Below are 8,117 nucleotides of genomic sequence, written 5' to 3'. Positions count from 1 at the left end.
TAGTCTGAAGTGCTGCAGTGAAACAATAGTGGCTCACCGAGGTAAACTGTAATGCTACTGCTCAAACATACCACTCTCCATATTTGACCCAGTTTACTAAAATCTACTCCAGCATGTCAGAAGTGGTGTGAAGTTTAGAATAGCTGCATCATCACCAACAGGTCACACATTGGCTTTAATCGAAACCTCATACTATAGCCTACTAGCAGTACGTACTGATTTGGCCATTATGTAGTATGTAGTATGCAGTATGCGAACAAAAGCAAAATCTACAGTATGCATCGGACCAGTCTACCTCGCCTATTGTATCCCACAATGCAAAGCGCTGGAAGGGTACAGGTTATGGTTACAACAACAGCAGCTAAAAAATGTCTCGTTTTTTTATTTTTCGTAGCTATTTTTTTCACTAAATTCACTTCTGAACATTTTTGAGGCAGGAAATCAACTGTGTAGATTTCGAATTTTGACAGTTTTACAATATTAGATTGCTCCACCGTTGTCGGAATTTAGAAGCTCCACAAACTGTCGTGACAACTGCCTAGCCCCTGCCGGGGTCGCTATACCTCTCCAGCCGGGCGGTCACGCTCAGAGACCGCTATGAGCTGGCTGGAGCCCTCTAGAGACCGGTCTGTAGACGAGAAGCTTTTATTTCCTGGTTGACAGATAGTTTTGTTTAAATATCACAACACAAATGTCCATTATAAATTAACGGCACCCTGTGTTTATCTGCCTTTTTGGAGTTGAAAAGCTCCACAATCCGCGGGCGTAGCTCGCCGGTGACGCTCACACAGCGGCTACAGAGCAGCAGAGTGGCGAGGGAAAGAGCCTCCTCTGACGGGGCAGAGAGATACCTGCTGAGACAACATGACCCTTTTTAACATTACTGTAATATCTGGAGGGAGATCAGTCCACTATTTAGTTGCTGGAACTGAAAAAACAGTTAACATAAATTTTGTTGAGCAATATTTTATATTTCCCGTCTCCCCTCGTTGATCATCCTGTTTGTCTCACTTCACTGTGAGCTGTTAGAATAAATAGTTTAAACCTGCAGTATCTGATAAAGGAAACAAACAGAACATAAACAACTAAATCAAAGTTGTATAGTTAGATAATATTGTAATAGTGGTACCAGTTAGTTTTTTTGTCCAGTGCTTTAAGAGCTGGTTTAAAGGTTACAGCCTGGCCTAGCATACTGCTAGATACATGCTTTAACCGTCACATACTGCATACTACTGAGGAACGCAGTATGTACTGCATACTGCGTTCCTCAGTAGTATGTAGTAGGCCGTTTTGAATACAGCCAATAATTTCCATCCTCAGCAGACTGAACAGTTTAGTGGTCAGTTTGGTGATAAAATAGCTGCTCAGCTGTCAGTGCTTGTTTGTGCGAGTATGAAAGCTTGTGGAGCTGACAGGAAAACAGTCAATACCAGACGCAGTGATATACTGCGCTGCCTTAAAGGGGACATTTACATTTAATTTCCAGCTTCATACTTGTATTTTGGGTTTCTACTAGAACATGTTTACATGCTTTAATGTTCAAAAAACACATTATTCTTCTCATCCTGCCCATGGCTGATGCACCTGTATTCACCCTCTGTCTGAAACGCTCCGTTTTAGTGCGTGTCTCTTTAAGACCCCCCCTTCCCAAAAAAGCCCAGTCTGCTCTGATTGGTCAATGTTTCTGGTCTTCTGCATCAGCTCTGCCGGCGTCATAGAGAAGCGAAGTCCCGCCACTTCCTTTGGTCCCCATGGGACTGGTGGTCAATGGCGAGAGACAAATAACTTTTTGATCCTATTTGAATTGTGCCATTAATCAGACAGATGATGTTTGTTAATTTAAAAGATCATTTTGCAAGTCAAGAAAGTCTCAAATGGGATCAAAATATTATTTGTTTTTCTCCGTTGACTACTGTGCATATTGTTTTTGCGAAATAAAGTCCTATGGTAGTAAATCGGAGGGCGCGGGACTTCGCCTCTCTATTGCAGCCAGGGGAACTCTTGTAACAGAGTTTGGCCGCACTTCTACCGTGAATATCGGCTCAATAATCGCTAAACAGTACCTGCTGAGGCTACTGGGAGCAAGCACAGTGCTGCTACGCAAACTGACATTCATGTGAACGAACATTCTTTAATACACAATGACATTAAAATATGATTTGTTAGATTAGATTTATTTTTTTCACATTTTCATTTGTAAAAGTAATATAAACAACACATTTTTTTATGATCAGTTATTTTTATTTTTAAGATTTAGCTCATTACAGATTGTTAATGCTATTTTGAGGAGGAAATTCTAAATTTCTTTTTTTAAATCGCAACCTCCTAACCAAACAGTTGTACTCTGATCTGAATGTGTTTAAAAGATTTGACCAAAAAAATTAAGTTAATCTCGTCATTCTACTGATGGCTGCTGCTGCCTGTGCCTGGCTACTGAGCTGATCTGTCACTAATGCCAACGTCACTCACAATGCACTTTGCAGTCAAGCAGACTGTGTGGTTGTGACTGTGTGTGTGAGACATTTACAGGAAAAATGTGTGCGTTTGAGCATTTGAGTCACTTTTCAAAAGTTGCTTAAAGTTTCCAAACAAATTTTAAAAGTAGCTAAATGTTTTGTCAGGTATGGTTGGTTTTTTTTTTCATGGCCCAGAGCAGTACGGGTTAAAAATATGTTTTTTTTGTTATTGTATTTTTGCAGCAATGAAATGTATTTATTTATTTTTTTCTTCACATTTTAATAATCTTAATTAAAACGGAACCCAAATGCATGCTGTCCAACAGAGTGGACATGTCAAGAACGTGAAAAAAAAAAAAAAGAAATATCATTTTTGAATACGCATTGAATCAGGATGATAATTCATGCATGGGAGGACAAAAGAAGACGACTCTTTAGATGAGTCTTTCTGAAGTCAGCAGGTAGCATGTTTCTCTCTTTAACATCATGTTCCCAGCTGACAGAGCGTCTGCTGGCATGTACACAGTGTGTCTGGTGTTGCTGCAGTTGTAGGCCGGTCGTGTCGAGCAGTGAGCACGTCAGTGGTGACAGAGCAGCTACAGAGAAACAGCTTTGTCTGCTAAACCTCCCACTGCAGCCTGTCCAGGCCCTGTCTGCTGAGCTCACTGTCATTCCTCACATTCCTGCAGCCTCTGTGCAGCCATTTGTCCGTCTAAATATTACAGTTAAAGGAAACTCCTACAGAAAATCAGCTCTTATTCTATACACAGAAATGATCAAAGATGCCTCATGAGTGCCAGGATGGATGTGTCAGTCAGTCAGCCCGTTCAGCACTTTGGTCCAGAGCTTAAAGGTATACTATGTATATTCCTAAAAAAAACAATGTATAGACAAAAATAATCCCTCCGCCTGTATTTTCTTTTTTCTTATTATTTTGCTGTGTTCAGGACTTTTCTTGACATCATGATGTAAAAGAAAACGTGATTCATCAGACCGGGCCACCTTCTTCCATCGCTCCGTGGTCCAGTTCTGATGCTCACGACGTGTAGGCGCTTTTTAGCGGTGGACACGGGTCAGCACGGGTCACCCTGACTGGTCTGCGGCTACGCAGCCCCATACGCAACAAACTGCGACGCACTGTGTGTTCTGACACCTTTCTATCAGAACCGGCATTAAAGGGGACATATCATGCTCATTTTCATGTACTTGTATTTTGGGTTTCTATTAGAACATGTTTACATGCTGTAATGTTCAAACAACACATTATTTTACTCATACTGTCTGTCTGAATATACCTGTATTTACCCTCTGTCTGAAACGCTCCGTTTTAGCAAATTTCAACGGAGTAGCAACGGAATTGCGTTGCTAGGAAACAGTTTGGGTCCATGTTTACTTCCTGTCAGCTGATGTCATTCACATACACTGCAACAGGAAATAAACTGGGACACATTTAGAATGTTTATGTTCAAAACTGTGAAATTGTCTAATTATTGTAGATTTGTGACATCACAAATGTACATAAATCCTGACGGCTTGTTTCAAACGCACAGTTTCTGAATACGGGCTGTGTGTGTTTCTTTGTGGATTCAGCGTTTTGATACTTTCACAATATTTATATATCACTTAAACCTGCTTTATAATATAAAAGACCTGAAAATCTCACTTTTTTTACAATATGGGACCTTTAACATTTTCAGCAGTTTGAGCTCCAGTAGCTCTTCTATTGGATCGGACAACACAGGCCAGCCTTCGCTCCCCGCGTGCATCGATGAGCCTCGGGTCTGACCCTGTCACCAGTTCTCCTTCCTTGGACCACTTTTGGTAGGTCCTGACCACTGCAGACCGGGAACATCCCACAAGAGCTGCAGTTCTGGAGATGCTCTGACCCGGTCATCTAACCAGCACTATTTGGCCCCTGTCAAAGTCGCTCACATCCTTACGCTGGCCTATTTTTTCTGCTTCCAACACAAAGTTCAAAATGTTCACTTGCTGTCTAATATATACCTGTTTGCTGAGCGAGGAGGGAGATGAACCTGCGGATTATTAAATCCACAACTCAATGACTGACTCCCACTGCCCTCCTGACTTTATCTTTTCTTTAAACTAGTACTGTATTTTTTTGGCAGTGGCTGGCAGTGGCACCCCCCACTGCCAGGTGCCATGGTAACCAGATAATCAATGTTATTCACCTCACCTGTCAGTGGTCTTCATGTTATGGCTGATCGGTGTACGTGTGGTAAAGTCTCACCAAGCTGAAACTTCACATCAAATCACAAGAATATGCAGCAATCTGACAGTAACAGATGGCTTTAGATATTTATTACACAGAATATAATCACTAAAAACATATTATTATCTTTTCTAATTTCATGCTGAGTTTAATCTGCATCTTCAAACAGAACATTTAAAAAGACACAACTGGTTGAGGATCAGTTGAGAGTATTGCTGTGATTTGTGGGTAAATTGAAAAACAAATGAGGTGAAACAATTTGTCCCAAAAGCATTCCTCCTCCTCCTCCTCCTCCTTCTCGTCCTCCTCCTCATCATCATCATCAGCTCCAGTACAGTACAGCAGGTTATGGATGTAACAGCCGTTTCCACTGGAGGTGTGTGTGTGTGTGTGTCTGCTGTGAGGGAAGCACTGGATTCATTTGAATGCAAGGCTTCAGTTTCCATAGTGATGCAGAGGTTTTTATAGATCCCAGTTCTCCCTTCAACAACAGTTTGACATGCTCTGCGGTAATTTGGTTTTACACACACACACACACACATGCACACGCGCGCGCACACACACACACACACACACACACACACACACACACACACGCACACACACACACACACACACACACACACACACACACACACACAGAGAAAGCTCCTGGATGATCGGTTGGACTGAATTTGAACCCGCCACCCTCTGTTATGATGCTACAACACAGACATCAGCAGCTACATCTGCTTTTAAAAGGAAGCAGAGGGAACGTCGGGGTGTGCTGAATGTATTGGATCTGTATCCTCCTGCTTTTATTGAGCTAGTTATATCTATATCTTCAGTACTATCAGTAATGTAAATCTTTACGCAAGTAAAAGTACAATTACTCCCATAAAAAATGCTTTAGTGAAAATAATAATTACCATTTGACAAACCTACTCAAGTAAAAGTATAAAAGTACTTGGTCAATGAACTACTCAAATTACAAGTTGTCTTGGTTAGGCTTAGGCAACAAACTACTTAGTTAGGTTTAGGAAAAGATTGACTTGGTTAGACTTAGGCAACAAAACTACTTAGTTAGGTTTAGGAATAGATCGACTTGGTTAGGTTTAGGCAACAAACTACTTAGTTATGTTTAGGAATAGATCGACTTGGTTAGGCTTAGGCAACAAACTACTTAGTTATGTTTAGGAATAGATCGACTTGGTTAGGCTTAGGCAACAAACTACTTAGTTAGGTTTAGGAAAAGATGGACTTGGTTAGACTTAGGCAACAAAACTACTTAGTTAGGTTTAGGAATAGATCGACTTGGTTAGGTTTAGGCAACAAACTACTTAGTTATGTTTAGGAATAGATCGACTTGGTTAGGCTTAGGCAACAAACTACTTAGTTATGTTTAGGAATAGATCGACTTGGTTAGGTTTAGGCAACAAACTACTTAGTTAGGTTTAGGAAAAGATGGACTTGGTTAGGCTTAGGCAACAAAACTACTTAGTTAGGTTTAGGAAAAGATTGTGGTTTGGGTTTAAATAACACCAGAAGTGTCGTAACTTAAGTACGGAAGTTAAAATCAATTTGTATGTAATCAACGTAATTGTGAACCGGGAAGTATAGAGAGCGGTGAACGCCACATATAGAGGAGGTCTGGGTGGATGGGTGGGTCAAACAACACAGGACTTTCACCCAGGAGACCGGTGTTCATGTCCCGTGTGAAACCACAAGTCAAAGTTGATTTATTTGTCATGTAACTTCCATACTTAAGTTTTTCACTTCTGAAATTATTTTAACCCAAACTGCCATCTTTTCCTAAACCTAACTAAGTAGTTTTAATTTGAAAAGACTTGAGTGGAAATTGACACGTGCGTCACGTGTTGCTGGACATTTGTAGGAAAAAGCACGAAAAATCCGTTGTTGAAAGTTGTGCTGAGTGTCACGAATAAGCAGGGAAATAAATGTCTATGTATTACTATTTCACAAACTGCTGACAATGTAAGCATGCAAGAAAAGAGCAAACTGATGTTAACTTCCTTCAATGGACGCAGATTGATTCCTCCTCTAATTGCACTTGACAATTTGAACACCTTGCAGCAAACATTGAGCTTATCAACAGCCATGGGTTGTTTTATATTATACAGTAACAGATGAGAGCACTGTCAAGTAAACTCCTTTTCATTTTGGTAACACTTTATGATAACCATCATTTATAAATGCTAAATTGATAGTTAATTAAACTTCAGTTAATAGTTATTTTTCTGTTAACAAAAAATCTGTTATTTTATCTTTAGTTTGTGTAATATGAAATAATTAGTTTATAAATTCTATATTGTATCATAGCTGATAAGAGACAATAACAATTACATTCTGATTACATTAGTACACTATCTATTAACAATTTATTGTTGCACACACTTTAACATTTTATATACTATATTAGGTATTGTTAATCAATTTATCTAAATAATGTTTATAGATGCTTTACAACGTATTTATTAATAATTTAACAAGGTATTATATTCATCAGTTGCACCTTTATAATAGCCATCTAAATAATGTTTATAGATGATTTACAAACAATTTCTTAAAGGTTTCCAATTAATTTGGTAATTAATAACGAATACTTATAATCTAGTATATTTACCATTTATAAATGATGGTTATTATACCCTAATTTCATGTGAATACAAACACAAATGATGTTTCTGTATCAGTAAATACAGCCAGTCGTGAGAGGCTAGCAGCTATAGCTCTTTTCTTTGTCATTCCAGCCCCTATCAGGCAGGCTACCCATGGATCCCATCCCTGAGAACATCACGTCCCCCGCTGAGCTGATCTTAGCTGCCAGAGGAGCTGTACAAATCAGTTCTGGCTATTTATAACATCTTGACATTGAGAATGTGGGCTGATCTGAATCCAGCCGCTCAGAATGAGGCCCAAGAGGTGGCTGTCTGTGGCAAACTGATAAAATGTATCAGCCCTGCCAGCTCCCGCTGGATTACACTCCGTATTAGACACCGTATCCTACCTACTGTCCTGTTCACATTGCAAACCTGGCTTCAAATAACATGTCATTTGATTTCCATTCAATCAGGAATTACTCTTCACTTGATCCCATTTCTCTTTCTCTGTTACAGTCTGATTTTAATATAAAAATTGTGAGATTATGGAGGCCAATACCTTTGTTCATCGTGCTATCAAATAGTTCAAAATTGGATTATCAATTAATTGGTGAAATCATTGATTTAGCTGCTGAAAATGACAAAAAATCAAATCAATCTAACTAGAACATTATTTTTTTTTCTGTTGTCAAACAAAATGAGCAATTTGAAGACATGAATTTGACTCTAGGAATGTATGATTACCACTTATCATTATTTATGGGCCTTTCTTTAGACCTGTTCTTCCCAAACTATTGAGAACACAACTACTAACAAAAAAAAGTTTGACAT

General features: G+C 39.3%; 1 protein-coding gene across 1 annotated transcript in view; it reads left to right on the top strand.

Annotated features, from left to right (window-relative positions):
• The window catches only part of LOC119474418, an 813,351-nt gene that overhangs the window by 652,919 nt on the left and 152,315 nt on the right, over positions 1-8,117 (top strand). The gene's annotated exons all lie outside the window — the stretch shown is intronic.

The sequence above is a fragment of the Sebastes umbrosus genome, chromosome 16 (genome assembly GCF_015220745.1).
Source record: "Sebastes umbrosus isolate fSebUmb1 chromosome 16, fSebUmb1.pri, whole genome shotgun sequence".
NCBI lineage: Eukaryota > Metazoa > Chordata > Actinopteri > Perciformes > Sebastidae > Sebastes > Sebastes umbrosus.
This window is presented reverse-complemented; position numbering and strand designations above follow the sequence as displayed.